General features: G+C 43.3%; 1 long non-coding RNA gene across 1 annotated transcript; it reads right to left on the bottom strand.

The window, feature by feature from the left end:
- Positions 1 to 7676: 7676 nt before the first annotated feature.
- Positions 7677 to 15224, bottom strand: LOC139549036 (uncharacterized). Its single transcript, XR_011669821.1, has 3 exons — positions 14409 to 15224; positions 14079 to 14167; positions 7677 to 11420 (listed from the first exon to the last, which is right to left on the bottom strand). It is a non-coding gene; the product is annotated as an uncharacterized lncRNA (long non-coding RNA).
- Positions 15225 to 16928: the final 1704 nt, after the last annotated feature.

Below are 16928 nucleotides of genomic sequence, written 5' to 3'. Positions count from 1 at the left end.
CTTGTTTTCGTGGACATTTTCACTTTTTCCTCCCTGCCGAAACTAACGCCCTACTTCCCCTCCTGGTTGTATATATACTGAACAAAAATATAAACACAACATGTAAAGTGTTGGTTTCATGAGCTGAAATAAAAGATCCCAGAAATGTTCCATACAGTACGCACAAAAACATTTCTCTCAATTTGTTTACATCCCTGTTAGTGAGCATTTCTCCTTTGCCAAGATAATCCAGGTGTGGCATATCAAGGAACAGGTGTGGCATATCAAGGAACAGGTGTGGCATATCAAGGAACTGATTAAATAGCATGATCATTACACAGGTGCAACTTGTGCTGTGGACAATAAAAGGCCACTCTAAAATGTGCAGTTTTGTCACACAACACAATGCCACAGATGTCTCAAGTTTTGAAGAAGTGTGCAATTGGCATACTGTCTGCAGGAATGTCCACCAGAGCTGTTGCCAGAGAATTTTATGTTAATTTCTCTACCATAAGCCGTCTCCAACGTAATTTTAGAGAATTTGGCAGTACGTCCAACCGGCCTCACAACAGCAGACCATGTGTAACCAAGTCAGCCCAGGACCTCCACATCCAGCTTCTTCACCTGCGGGATCGTCTGGGGGGGTGCTCTCCAGTGGGTGCGGAGTCATGTGAAATCCATAGATTAAGGCCTAATACATTTATTTCAATTGATATGAACTGTAACTCAGTCAAATCTTTAAGATTGTTGCATGCTGCGTTTATTTTTTTAGTCGTATCTTTTCTAATGCTGCGCTCGTAACTAAGTGGGAAGGTGGTAATTACCCGTTAAATTACCCGTGAAGTCGTAAATGCCAGTTGGATGCATTCTTGTGCTTTGAACTCATTGAGAAACACTGATTGGCTAATGGCCAACAAGCTGTGTCAACTAAAAGTGTAGAACTGTAACCATTAGTCCAAATAGTTGCAAACAGTTGTGTTATGCAACGAAGTTAAGAGTTTCTATTGGACAAATTCAGTTAGATCCCTCCTCGTTTCATTCCGTTTGCTTTCGTTTTGCAAAAGAACCAGCGTAATGACTATGCCCCCAGCTATCACAAATTATAAACAAATTATATTTTTTGTGGTTGCATTTAACTGCCGAAAATGCTGTTATCAAAGTAATTTCCTTAGTAGGTGTGACGTCAGAGATCAGCATGTGGGAGAAGTCGGAGCTCAGGGTTGATAGAGTTTCCCACTAGTAATTACCAGTTGAAGCGGCATTCAAGTGGATTTTTCCCAGTCGTATGTGGTAAATACCACCTTCCCACTTAGTTATTTACCCAGCATTACACATCTCCCTCAGAACAGATTAAGCATCTGAAGCAATTACGCAAGATTTGACTTCTGTCTTTCTGTGATGAATTCTCAGGTAAAATGACACAGGCCCCACACTGTCTTGTTGCTCACCCCTTGTTCCTTAGTAAGCTCTCCTCCTCGTTTGTTCACGGTTGTCTCCCCTCTATTCCAGGGCTCACACTACATGATTATAAGATTTGTTTGTATATGACCGAGTGTTTGTACAGGCCGCTTTGTCTTTTGAAGATAATGCTTGATTATTCTCAGACCCTGTACTGTTGTCCTGAATGAGAGCAGTTCAAGACCACAGTATAGAGAACGAGAGAAAAGCTACAGAATACAATTTAAAGGTGCAATCTGCAATACTTACTGTCTATTCAACAAAGTATATGTCCATTGATTGATGAAGAATAATGACGAATCAAGGATTGCGGCTTCACGCAGCATCGGCAGTGAAGTTCAATCATCTATTGTGGTCTACAGGCCATACAGCACATACAACGGCATGTCTGTACGTCACAAAGCATGATGTTCAAAGAGGAACCATTGAGGTTGCATCATCTAATTGTGGTGCCACCTGACCTGGGGCTGGCCATGTGTGATGGCTGCAGCCTGCAGGCCCGGGCGGGGTCTCTGTCATCAAGGCTTAATCCTGCAGCCGTTAGCTTCAGTAAACACTCCATGATGTTCACACACTTAGTCAACAACACACAGATACACACAGTGTTGAGTTTCAAGCCGCATGAGCCCGTACTTAGTGAGTAAGCCCATGATCTGAGGTGCAAGTCTCACACAAAGAGAAATGCATGTAAGCTACTTTGTGTGTGAGTTCAGAGGTCAGACCTGGGTCTTATTAATCAGGGCACACCGTAGCGAAACACTTTGCAACGGAATACTAAAACAAGGGTTTTTTATTGGACAAGTTCAGGTAGTCCCTTCCTGTTTCAATAGGTTTTGAATAATTTGGGTGCCTAATGAATATGACCCTGATGGTTAGTTTGGCTTTAGTTTACGATTTTGTCTCCTGATCCCTGTACCACAGAGGTAGATGCTCTTAGGGACACTCACAGTCATGTCCTGTCTACTCCCCATTGCTCTACACTTTTTTTCAGTTGATACAGACCAACCTGTTTGCAAAATGAGATGAAGGATAGGACACAGTAGCGTGTGTAAACAAACCTACACACACACACACACACACACACACACACACACACACACACACACACACACACACACACACACACACACACACACACACACACACACACACACACACACACACACAAACACACACACACACACACACAGAGCTGGGCTCTTGGTGTGGCAATTTCCTCTGGGCTCCAATCCCCTAAGTGATTGCTTCCTATTTAAGTCTGGCGTTATAAAACTTGAATCTATATTAAACACCATACCACCTCCCTACCCCTCTACTCACTTTCCATCTCTGCATCTGTCCCTCTATCTATACCCTCCTCTCATATTCTTATTTCTCTCTCTTTATTTAGACTTTTTCATTGTGATGTTTTCTCCACTGTATCTTCTTTTAAAACCTCTTACTTTGGCCCATGAACAAGGCTGCCAGACACTCTCCTGCTGTTTTTACATATGGAAACAGGGCTCTCTCGGGATATACTGTCTGAGTTCGTACAGCCAGTTGGGTTCTCAGTTCATCGCGCATACAGGAATAAATATCTTCAGGAAGTAGAAGGGCGGGGGTGTATGTTTCACGATTAACTGCTCATGGTGTGATTGTGATAACATACAGGAACTCAAGTCCTTTTGTTCACCCGACCTAGAATATCTCACATTTAAATGCCGACCATATTACCTCCCAAGAGAATTCTCTTCGGTTATAGTCACAGCCATGTATATTCCCCCTCAAGCCAATACCACGACGGCCCTCAGAGAACTTCACTGGACTTTATGCAAACTGGAAACCACATATCCTGAGGCCGCATTTATTGTAGCTGAAATTCTATCAACACATTGACTGCAGTACTCGCGCTGCTAAAACACTCGACCACTGCTACTCCAACTTCCGGGATGCCTACAAGGCCCTCCCCCGCCCTCCCTTTGGCAAATCTGATCACAACTCCATTTTGCGTCTCCCTTCAAACAGGAAGTACCCGTGCTAAGGACTATTCAACGCTGGTCTGACCAAACGTAATTCACGTTTCAAGATTGTTTTGATCACGCGGACTGGGACATGTTCCGGGTACCCTCTGAGAATAACATTGATTGATACGGTGACTGAGTTTATCAAGAAGTGTATAGGAGATGTTGTACCCACGGCATCTCTAGCCACGTCCTCAGAGCATGTGGAGACCAGCTGACTGGAGTGTTTACGGACATATTCAATCTCTCCCTATCCCAGTCTGCTGTCCCCACTTGCCTCAAGATGTCCACCATTGTTCCCATACCCAAGAAATCAAAGGTAATAGAAGCACTCACTTCTGTCATGAAGTGCTTTGAGAGACTAGTCAAGGATCATATCACCTCTACCTTACCTGACACCCTAGACCCACTTCAATTTGCTTACCGCCCCAATAGATCCGAATGACTATGCTATCGCCATCGCACCGCACACTGTCCTATCCCATCTGGACAAGAGGAATACCAGTGTAAGAATGCTGTTCATTGACTATAGCTATAACTTTAATAATGTTTACATATTTTGCATTACTCACCTCATATGTATATACTGTATTCTATTCTATTCTATTCTACTGTATTTAAGTCTATGCTGCTCCGACATTGCTCGTTCAAATGTTTATATATTCTTAATTCCATTCTTTTACTTTGGATGTGTGTGTATTGTGTGTATTTTTGTGAAATTGTTAGATATTACTTGTTAGATATTACTGCACTGTTGGAGCTAGAAACACAAGCATTTCGCTACACCCGCAATAACATCTACTAAACACGTGTATGTGACCAATACAATTTGATGTGATATGTTAATTTGACAGCCCCTCTTGGCAATACTTGACACGATAGCCCTTGTTCTCACTAAAATACAAGATGTATAGGCTTGTTTGACATGAGTTCTCTTCACTCCCTTTCCAATGAGTGATATTTTTTTCATTTTGATCTATTTGATTGCTTTGTGAATCCTGGTATCTTTCTCTCTCTCTAGTTCTCTTTCTTTCTTTTTGTATTTTTCTCTCTCTCTCTCTCTCTCCCTCTCCCTTCTGGTTCCTGGTGCCTCTCCTCTGGTGCTGCTATACCCGGCCCTGGCTCTTCTAGATCTTCCCTGATATGTCGGAGCTGTGAAGGCAGGAAATTAAACCTTTTTTCTCCCACTACGTTCCCTTTATCAGGCCACGGCTTGGTTCTCAGACCCACCGCTTGCCTAATGAACTCATTTTTGCACACTGAGAATGCAATCTTATCGCCACACACGTCCCCCTCTCCTCTCCTCTTCTGCTGTTGCCTCCTCAATCCTCCATACACAGGTCATATTACTGTTTCCAGAATGCCAAGAACTTCCCCCTATCTGCTTTTTCATTAAGGGAGTGAGGAGGGGGGGCGGGGGGGGGGGGGGGAGAGAGAGAGAGAGAGAGAGAGACGGGGATAGAGGGAGCGAGACGGGGATAGAGAAAGAGACAGGGATAGAGAGAGAGTGAGAGCAGGAGTGAGAGATGCCTTATGTGGGATTGGGCTTTATGACTTGAGGCAGTCTATGGCTCCAAAACAGTAGCTTGATTAAAGCCAGTCATTTCTCATTACTTTGGAGAGATTTGCATTCATATCTACAATGAACTACCTTTTCGTTCATTAATTATAGCCGGACCTGTTACCTGCACATATAACCTGGGGGTTGTAAGTACATCAATTAAATGATAACAGCAAAGCAAACAAAACATTGCAAGCATCTCATGATCAAAGTGTTCAGTCCCAAAATATTCTCAAAGTGTAATGTCAAATCATACATTCTTACAGTATGTGTATTTTTATATTGGAAGTTTCACGAAACAATCTGCAATAACCTCTGATCAAAACTCTTCCTTTTGATTGGGAGAACATCACAAGGGAGCTTGTTCAAATACTGGCACTGTAGTAAAGTAACTGTGCCAATACAATGCTGCTTGTTTGCCAGAGGTCTCAGCTCTTAAGTTTCTCAAGCAAAGAAAGGAAGAGGGAGGGATAGAGTAAGTTGATCATCTACATGTACAGTATGTGTTGAGAATGCTATAGGCTTTTTTACCCTTACTAGCATGGTCACTCTCTTCAGTGCCACCAGAACAGTCGTGAAGAAGGCACGGCAACGCCTCTTCTCCCCCAGGAGGCTGAAACTATTTGGCATGGCCCCTCAGATCCTCAGGAAATTTTACAGCTGCACCATTGAGAGCATCCTGACTGGGTGTGTCACCCCATCTGGTATGGCAACTGCACCGCCCGCAACCGGAAGGCCCTACAGAGCGTGGTGCAGACAGCCCAGCACATCACCTGGGCGAGCTCCCAGCCATCCAGGACGTACATGCCAGGCAGTGTCTGAGAAAGGCCACCTAGGACATGGACTGTTCTCCGTGCTCCCGTCCGGGGGGCGGTAACGGTGCTTCAAGGCTCAGACAAACAAACTTGGGGCCATAAGACTGTTAAATGGACAACTACTGCTCCTCTCCCACAGACTATCCACACTGACCCTATACCCATCCACAGGTCTCCACCCACTCAGACACAACCTACGTTGCTGCTAAAATGATAATTGATTCGATTTATTAGTCCGTTAAACTGCTCTCCGTTGAGTACATTTACATTTGAGTCATTTAGCAGACGTTCTTATTCAGAGCGACTTAAATGAGCAATTATGGTTAAGTGCCTTGCTCAAGAGCACATGAACAGATTTTACACCGAGTCAGCTCGGGGATTCAAACCAACAACCATTCAGTTACTGGCCCAACGCATTTAACCGTTAGGCTACCTGCAGATTATTTATTGCCATTAGTATTTACAGTGCCTTCAGAAAATATTCCTACTCCTTGACGTATTACACATTTTGTGGTGTATAAAAACATTATAATAATTCACCCATCTACACACAATACCTCATAATGACAAAGTGAAAACCTGTTTTTAGAAATTGTTGCACTATTATTGAAAATGAAATACAGAAATATCTCATATACATAAGTATTCACACCCCTGAGTCCGTACTGTGTAGAAGCACCTTTGGCAGCGATTACAGCTGTGAGTCTTTCTGGGTAAGTCTCTAAGAGCTTTCCACACCTGGATTGTGCAACATTTTCCCATTATTCTTTTCAGAATTCTTGAAGCTCTGTCAAATTGGTTGTTGATCATTACTAGACAACCATTTTCAGGTCTTGTCCTAGATTTTCAAGTAGTTTTAAGTCAAAACTTTAACTTACAGATAATTACAGATAATTGTATATGTGGGGTACCGAGATGAGGTAGTCATTAAAAATCATGTTAAACTATATTATTGCACACAGAGTGAGTACATGCAACTTATTATGTGACTTGTTAAACACATTTTTACTCCTGAACCTATTTAGGCTTGCCATAACAAAGGGGTTGAATACTTATTGATTCAAGACATTTCAGCTTTTCATTTTTTATACATTTTTTATACATTTGTAAAAATATATATATAAAACAAACACTTTGACATTATGGGGTAATACATGTTAAATTCAGGCTGTAACAATACAAAATGTGGAAAAAGTCAAGGGGTGTGAATACTTTCTGAAGGCACTGTATCTATTTATTGTGCTACTGGTCACTATTACGCTTGTTTACATGTATATATTACTATTAGCAGTGGCGGTTCTAGCTTGTATGACTCCCTGGGCGAACCCCCCCTTCAGCCCCCCCCATAAAGCACCATTCTGCACTGTCATTTTTATTCAGATATTTGGAACACAAATAAATAATCATAACATTTAAAACCATATAAATATACAAATATATATACAAAAATAACACTCATGCATATCAAAAAGAAGTAACAAAGACAAATAGAAACAAATTTGTGTTGATTTGGCACTCGAGCATCAATACATTACCCATCCCCCAACACTGTCAACCAAGAGTCAAGACTAAACTAGTTCACCTTGGTGGTGTGCAGACTGGTTTTATATTATTCTTAACCATTTCTCACAAACCAGAAAAAAATGCAACAATATGTCTGAAAAACTATATATTCACAGTATTATGAATGAATTGTGGTTAATTTGGTAGCATTTCGTAGTGTGACTGATTTTACTAATTGCATTAGTACTGTACAAAGTTAGAGGTGCACTATTTGATATATTCCCCCACTCCCCCTACCTCGGGCTTCCAGTGGGGAGACCTGAGGTCAACCTACCCCAGCCCCCCCCTCCCCATCTCGTACTTCTGAGTGGGAGACCTTCCCAGGCAGTAGCCTGCCTAGCTCACAAATTAGAATCAGGGCGCTCACTCCGACAAGGTTAATTGACCCACAGTCCCACACGGTGACATGATATCATTGACGTGACGTGCAAATGAGAGACAGAAAACCAAATGAATTAGCAAAACGATACTCAAGGTGTCATTTTGCTTATTCATGATCAAATCTGAAGCTGGTTTTGTTTATGTTACAGCTCACTCAGGTGTCAACCTGAGTACATAACATAGTAAATGAAAATCTGGGACACTCAAATTAGTATGATATGTTGTGTTTGGTATGGTATGTATTAATTTGGAGATGTCCATCATCGATATAGTATCATGTGTTACAAATTGCAATTCATATGGTATGTTCTTTATCACAATTTGTATGATATGTTATGAATTGCAATTGTTGTGGCTAACGTTAGCTAGGTGGCTAATGCTAATGTTAGCTGGGTGGCTAACTTTAGCTAGGCTTGGGGTTAGGGGTTAGGGTTAAGGTTAGGAGTTAGGTTAAAGGATTAAGGTTCGGGTAAGGGTTAGCTAACATGCTAAGTAGTTGCAAAGTAGGTAAAAAGTAGTAAGTAGTTGCAAAGTTGCTAATTAGATAAAATGCTAAAGTTGTCCATGATGAGATGTGAACACGCAACCCTGACCAATCATCCTCCCTTCTGTCTTATGTAACCATACCAAAAGTAACATATCATACTAATTTGAGTGTTCCTGATTTTCATTTACTATGTTTTGTCTAGTCTATGAGACCAGGCTGCAGCTGTATAGGGTGAACCGGTGAAGTTTCCCCGGGACACTGATTTGGGGTCAGTTTTGCATATTCCAAAGTGATGGTTAAGGTTAGAATCAGGGTAGGGGAAGCTGATCCAAGATTTGTATCTATGGGAAATTTCACCCCGGAGCGTGTCTCTCAGAGGTTGGTTCATTGCTATAGGCCTACCTGCTATGCAGCTGTGGACCAGCTTCCTGTCCACTCTCACTGCCCTGGCTAAGGGGTAATGAAGATGCATATATGCTCTCAGAATAGGGCCATTGTCTTCCATTACGCAAACAGAGACAAGCCTGCATTCAAACCTAGTGAAATTCCCACCTTCTTAATTTGGCCCCAATTGTCTGCATGGACAGAGCCCTCCCTCTCAGGGTACAGCAGTAGAAGCACCACCTTCACACCTTGACTGACAGGGAGGTGGTGAGGTGTATCCTGGGAGCTATGGAGCTCCGCTACAATTGGTTGGTCCAGTCAGGACAGACAGCGATGGCGCAGGTGCTCCAGCGTGAAACATAGGAACAAGATGGACGCCCGCCACTCCCCTCCCAGGGCCTCCGCCTCTGTAGAAGATAAATATTGTCTTAGATTAGCAATTAATTAGTTAACCCATTTTTTTGGCAAGTCTTGGTAATGAAACTTTTGTGTACGGTTACTGGTTCCATAAAAACTGCAGGAGTGTATGTAATATGTACTGTATGTATGTTGTATGACCAATAATGATCAGTATGGTCCTACTGTTTTCTAGTTTGGCCTCTTACCTTTCCCCTACCACCATGCCTCTCACCCAGCAGTGTGTGTTGCCTGCACCGCTCAGTGCTCGCTCTGTGCAGCTGAACACAGGCAGCCCCTGCAGCAGACAGGCCCCTGCGCTCGTGAGGCTGCAGCCCCCCCTGGTGGCCCGGTGAGAGGGTTTCTAACTCTGTACCCCCCAAACAACACATCGTGCCCAATCTGGGAGGTGTCACAGCACTGGAACAGGTAGATCTACATTAGCCTGGTCCCAGATCTGTTTGTGCTGTTTTGCCAACTCCTATGATCATTGTCATGCTTTGTATATGCAGCAGAGACATATCTAGTATCAGGCTAGAACTTCATGTGGAAACTGGATGAGGACAATCACAGTAGTTCCATAGACTGTCATAGGCTGGTAGATCAATGATCAATGTGTAGGTCAAAGCCATACATTACAGACTAAAGCAGGTCCAATTATTTACCTGGAGAAGTGATCCGAGCGGCATAAGGAAGGAGGAGGGGAGAGCCAATGGGAGCGACTAGAACCACCCTCCATCACCATCATCTTCCTCAGAGAGTAGTCACTGTCCTGTAAATGGTGCTCATTAGCCTACTTAAAGTTGGTTTGATATCCTATTTGGTAACTTCTGTGTACCTGAACTTGTGGTTAAGCTAATGTTGGGGTGATATGTCTGTTTAAATGGTTTATTTAGTGTATGAATGCTGTGTATACAAAGTAGCCTGTATTGGATTGATATTACCGTCTGAATGCTCCATCAGATCGGTGGTGATACTGTGAGTGGCAGAGACTCTGCTGTGTAGCCAGAGTGAGGCGCTCTCCACAATGTGCAGTATGCTGCAGCGAATCCCTACATACTGGAGAGCTCTGCAGAATCCTCTGCTCACCCCCTGGGCAAAAATAGGATATCATTACTGATTCAAAGCCAATGAGCCATTGAATGGTGTTTTTAGGATATTTACTTCCTCATTGAATACTTTATAGAAATATCGACCTGAATTGTATACTGCATAATACAGCCATTCTGGCCAGGTCCCAGATCTGTTTGTGCTGTCTTGCTAACTCCTGTGGTCATTGTCAGCCAAATGTTGGATCTGGGAGCAGATCTGGGAGCAGCCATTCCTCTCACCTGGTTGAAGTCTATCTCATGGCGTGAGAACAGGTGTGTGTCGTTTGAATCTCAGAGTGTGTCAAGACCCAGCACCCCAATAGCTCGTCCCTGCTCTCTGGGGTCCAATATGGGAATGGCGATAAACGAGCCATAACACTGTGAAGAGGTTCGAGACTTGTTGAAAATGTAGACCCCTCCGTGAACGCCCGCTCTGGGCACGTGTACTGGACTACAGCGCTCTATGGCTGAGAAACTATAGCAGGGAGCAACAGTAAAAGAGATAGTCAGAAATCCTATAATGAGAGAGAGAGAGAGATGATAGCTACAATTTTAATGATTTTATTTTATTTTATTTATTTCACCTTAATTTAGCCAGGTAGGCTAGTTGAGAACAAGTTCTCATTTACAACTGCGACCTGGCCAAGATAAAGCACAGCAGTTCGACACATACAACAACACAGATTACTCATGGAATAAACAAACATACAGTCAATAATACAGTAGAAAAAATAAAAATCTATATACAGTGAGTGCAAATGAGGTAAGATAAGGGAGGTAAGGCAATAAATAGGCCATGGTGGCAAAGTAATTACAATATAGCAATTAGACACTGGAATGGTAGATGTGCAGAAGATGAATGTGCTAGTAACGGGTAACAGGGTTCTGAAAGAATTTCCTGTGCTCCCAAAAACCATAAGAGATGAAATGGCATTAGCGAGTGAGTGAGTGAGTGAGGGCATAGAGGGGCTACAGGGTTAGAGGGGATTCTTTAAAGGCTAAAAAGACTTAAACCAACAAATAACACAGACGCAAGCTGCAGCTGACATGTTGCTATGGGTAAGACGGTTACACTAAAGGCTAGATTGACTGATTGACTGATTGTGTGATTGATTGGTTGACTGATGCGTCGTTGACACGGGCAGCACTATCTCCAGACACTGACCTGACAGGGGCCTGGTGTGGCTGGGGCATCTTGTTGAGAACCAGCCAGGCATCATCACGCTGCCTAGAGCCCTCTTCCTCTTCCTCCAGCAGGGCTACAGAGACACTCAACAGCTTCCCCTCCGCATTCGCCTCTGCAACCTGCCACACACACGCGCGGCTTCAAATCACATTTCTTTTATAAAGCCATTTTTATATCAGCAGTTGTCACAAAATGCTTTACAGTAACAAAGGGATTTACGGTGATCAGCTGGACAAACTACACAAACTGTCTTCAACAAATCCACATTCACCATAAGAGTCAGAAGAAGAAATTATGCAATATAGAACCAAAACGGGTTCAGCGCCATGCTTATGACCAAGAGGATAAACAAGGCTCTATCTAGAACCACAACTTATTTCCAAGAAGTGTACCCATTATACAATATCATTCTATAGTATCTATCTCAGACTGTTGACTATTGTTTTATGCGTCTGTATGTCACTGGCCAGCCATTCGGTTGAAGTGAATCTACAGTAATGTTGTCACGTCTGAAATGTTCTACACGTGTCAGACTCACTCTGAGCACGGCGCTAAACACGTCCCCGTAAACAGGCTCCATCTGGACTGAACCTCTCCAGGCAGCCAGGCCTGGTAGCCCCTCTACCCCGTCCTTGCCCCCTCGCAGGTCCACCAGGAAAGCCCTCAGTAAGGCTGGAATTGTCCCAGAGAGAGGACAGAGCAGCTGGAGAGAGGTGGCTCACCATTCTGCCAGGTATGAACAGAGCAGGGGGTTGGGGGCATAAGAGAGAGTGTGTGTGGTCAAGGTTGTATGAAATGGACAGATAAAGTATTCACAGCACTCACAGGTGGTGGACTTAATCATCACCCATAGCACAGCAGCTACTTCAAGAGAGACTAGGTTTGGGGTAAAGCTGGGTGAAATTACATCATTACAACTAGATCACTGGTAGTTCTCCTTGTAATGTGCTTGTAATTATGTCATTTCAGGCAGTTTTGCTTGCTGGGGTCTACTATGTTGGTTAACCTCCACAGCCAAGTCCCCGTGACCTCTGACCTCTCTGTAAGGCCCCTTCCTCTGCTCCATCCTTGTACAGACTTAGCTCTCTCTCCACCTCCTCTTTGTCCACAGCTCCTCTAAACTCGCTGTCCCAGGAGAAGAAAAGAGACAACACCTCCTTTGACCTCCTGTCATCTTTCTGCTGGCTACACTAAAGACAACACAGTAAACTCCATTATTTTAATTCTACACAGCCCATAAGGCTGTGTAGAATTAACGGTACACAGTTGGGCACAGTTTGTGTATTTCACCACTGCTTGCTAAGTTGGAGTCCACAGGATAGAAGTAGAAGGCCGGGAAAAGCCCCTCAGACCACGGCTATTGTACAGTATAGCACAGTAGACTAGTCATTCCATTTCTATGGGCCACAGACAACTCCTTCACCGTCTCCTCTCGTCTCTCTTAAATCTCTTATCACCTGCTGCAGCCGGCGCAGTGTCTCACTCTCTTTCTCTCTGTAGCCAGCTTTGATGTGTCCAGCCAGGCTGTCCACCATAGAGCCACTGGATGCTCTGCCCAGGAAGCTGAGCACAAGCTGCAGGAACTGCCCTTGGCTCACCGCTTCACTTTCATAGGCACACATTGTCCAGCATGACCCAGGATCCTCTGCTTCTCTGGGGACTAGATGGAGAACAAACAAACGACGGCTAGGATCATGATTTCAGAGATTTTTGTTCCTCGAACTGAATCAAAAATCTCCATTGTATTCTTATGCTCTGTGTCTTGCCAAGCGTTCATCTCAAAGAGAAGAGAAGCCCGCACAGTGGTCTCGTATCACTTTTTTTATTCAAGCTTACGTGTCAGCCTCTTGCTCTGACTAAAGTGATACGAACAAGAGCAATGGCAGGGTTTCTCTTTCCTCAAAGTTATCACATTATGTGTTAGTTCCTTTTCAAATGTCTATATATGAACCTCAACCAAGGAATTGAACACAATCACCTTCAGGTAGGGGACCAGACTCCATGACAACACATAGCCCCTCTATGTCCAGCTCTGGGGTGTCTGACCCTGACCCCTTCATGACCTCTTCTATGTTCCCTCGTTCCTCTGGAGGTTCTGGGCTGTGTACGGCAATTTGGTGCTCCACTCAAGGCTCTCTGTGGGGGTAACCCTGTTCCCCTCTCCCCTCCTTTCTTCTCCACCCTTTATCTCAAGGCATGGAGGCTGCATGTCCCCCTGTCCTGCTTCACATGGCATACAGGTCTTCTCTGTCTCCATGGCTACAGGGCTTCAAAGGAGACCAAAGGTAATATGGTCATCTTCTTGTAACGGCCCTTGTGGTTGTTGTTATTGTTGTTGTTGTTGACTACTGATTCGCCAATGAGTCCTGGCTTGTTTTCCTGGCTTGAATTTAATTACTCAAGCTGAATAATGGTAACAATGACATGTCTATGTTCTCTCTGTCAGTAAACATACGCCTTTACATTTGAAGGCAGTAAGTCAGTAATACTCCAACTTGTCCACTAGATGGACTAGAGATACACGGACATATTGGGATGATGTCATTCCGTCGTAGTATATAATGTGAGTTTTGTAGACATTCAGAACCATTAACTCTTGATTGTTTAGCTTCAGGCCTTATGTGAACATAATTGTGTGTGTGTGTGTGTGTGTGTGTGTGTGTGTGTGTGTGTGTGTGTGTGTGTGTGTGTGTGTGTGTGTGTGTGTGTGTGTGTGTGTGTGTGTGTGTGTGTGTGTGTGTGTGTGTGTGTGTGTGTGTGTGTGTGTGTTTACTCACAGTGGTTAGGATCATGCATGGACTCCTGTCTGCTCTCATGATAGAAACTCAGCAGAAGGACCAACACTCTGTAGGTCCAGACACCCAGTCTAAACCAACAAATAGATACTTTCATCAGATCTCAAAGCACATGGATTTTATTATGTTAAATGACATCCTCAGTCAATCCTGATGTGATTCTCTGCAATCATTTCCCCACAAGCTACAATCCATTATGCAGTAGTAAGATGTGACAAGCTAAAGGGAAATGATGTTCTATACACAAAGTTAATCAATGGTATTTACTGCAGTGTGTTAATGGAGGTGGTTAGACATGGTTCAGTCAGTCACCTTAGCATAGTCACAGTGGGAAGAGGCCTGAGAGATTGTATCTGTGCAGTGCCTCAAATTGTCTGCACAGCCGTGTTCCCGACTACACAGGGAGAGATGTTCCAGAAACAGCTGGAACTGCTCCTCAGAGAGCCCCGAGACAAACTGACACACATACTGGGACACAGACAGACAAACTGACAAACAGATAGACAGACAGACAGATTAAAATAACAGAAGAGAAATACTGAGCACTGATCGCCTATACAAATCACGAACGAATATATTTAAAGAAATATATATACATTTTTCACATGGACAAATTGGTCTTGCTGTAGTGAGTCAGGTGTGCCAGCATCATCGGTGTTCAAGTCAGAGGCCAACTGATCATCTGAAAAAGAATCCCTCTTAAATACAGATGTAGGATCTTAATTTGATCACTCATTTGTTGTTGAGAATGTTCCTGTATTGCAGGAAACGCAGATGAGCTTCGTTATTTACATGAATTTACTGAAAACCTTCACTAACACACAGTTATATTAACAGTATTGCACTTTTCATGAAATCTAATTTTAGCCAGCTAATAGCCTAACCACCACTCAAACAACATTATGGACTAAATGTTCAAATCCTGTTGCTGCAGGATTATTTTGCTGTGACAGTAGTTTTCAAAGTAGCCCTTTCCTGCAGTCGATGACCAAAAGCGCCCTCTTTGGCCTCATGGGTGGAACGTTATTAATATTTTTCATAATTTCATCATAAATAAAGATTACGATGAAAATCCAGTGTTTCTATGTAAAAACAATTTTGTTATATTTCAGTCTTCTGTGATGCATATAAAGTGTAATATTGGGATGCAAATTCAAAATTGAATAAATATCAACTCTATATCTGACATGGTACAGGTGTCTTCTTTTTTTTAAGCCCTTAACCATGTGTGTGAGGAGTAGACTTTTGTTTCTAAGTAGATTTGTTTTCGACTACCAAGAATCACTCTGCATGGCCCTGATTTAGCCCACTGCAGTAAAATATTAGATCCTACACCTGTACACTGGTTCTAATGCCTGAGAATCTTCTAAACGCATCATAACCGGAACATACCTAAACTTCTGGAATTAAGGACCTCCTTGAAGCTGAGTAGAGCATTCTGCACCTGCAACATATCAAGTTGTCTCAGAGACGTCAAGTACACTCTTTCCACAGAGGGTTCTACCTGGAACCAAAAAGGGTTTTACCTGGAACCAAAAACGGTTATCCTATGGGGAGAGCCGAAGAACCCTTTTTTCTAAGAGTGTATATGGATAGCGAAGAGTTTTCTTTTTGAAAATGCAATTGCGAGTTTGAACAATCAATAAAGTGAGTGGGTGGTCAGCAAAAACAGTGACCATAGTCTACTCCAGTTGCTTGTAGTGCTTACAGGAGTGGTCTCTGAGAGATTTACCTGAGGCTGGCTAGTGCTCAATATTGAGGATGAAAAGAACTGAAGCCCCCCCCCCCCCAAATATAAATTACACAGATTTACTTCTATTTTTCGTATCTGTCTGATGTTCGTTGAGCGAATTGGATTAAAACACAGAACAAGATTGCTTGTGTCCTCTGTTCCATTCTGTACAGTACATCTCTGAGTTCCGGCCTGCTCCCAGTCCCCGTCACTGATCCAAACTCAGAGCAGCTTTAATTAAAAGCTGGGTTCTCTGTAGTCTTATTGTCTGTCTTGACGTTAAACCCCCAAAGCTTTTATCCCCAGCATTAATCCTAATCCTTACTCTCTCCAATCCACTAATCCACACGGAGGTAGATAGACACTAGCTCAGATCAACACTGAGGTGCAATGTACAAATCTGTACTGTAATGGTCTGATATACACAATGAATAGGGCCAGGAAGTTTTCCTGACTACTCTGGACCCTATATGGTCAGGGAAAACTTGTGGACCTCATCATACAACGCCCTACCTTGTATTCCTCATATGCCAACCCCTCCTCTCTTTATAAGTGTGGTCTGTTCCTACCAGGTGCAGAGAGAGTGTGTGGTCGGCTTGGAGCCTCCAGTCAGTGAAGTGTAGTGCCAGACACTCCCTCCGTCTCTCCACGGTACGCCTCTGGATCTCCTCTCCCCTCTGCAGCTCCACCCTGCACTGCCTCATCTGCCTCTTCAGCTCAGACAAGCTGGGACAACATAGGAAAAATGGGAATGTTTAACCAGGGCGTTAAATAAGGACGTTTGTAGGGGTTCTCCAAAATGGTATGTTTTTCCCTGGACATTGAACAGATATCCATTAAATTCCCACAATATTGCTTGGTAGCAATTTATTTAGATGGTCCATCTGTAGATGCTCTACAGACGATCAGTAACATTTCAACTAACTATCTATTAACCCTTAACCCTAACCTTAACCCTTATCCTAACCCTAAACCTAACCTTAACCCTTACCCTTATTCTAAACCTAACCCTAACTGTAACCTTAGCAAGCAGTTGCTTATCAACAGATAGTTTGTTGATAGTGTGACTATCTGGACTATCCAAATAAAGTGTGACCTAT

The sequence above is a fragment of the Salvelinus alpinus genome, chromosome 22 (assembly GCF_045679555.1).
Source record: "Salvelinus alpinus chromosome 22, SLU_Salpinus.1, whole genome shotgun sequence".
NCBI lineage: Eukaryota > Metazoa > Chordata > Actinopteri > Salmoniformes > Salmonidae > Salvelinus > Salvelinus alpinus.
Note: the sequence above shows the minus strand (reverse complement) of the source record. Positions and strands in the feature narration are given on the sequence as shown.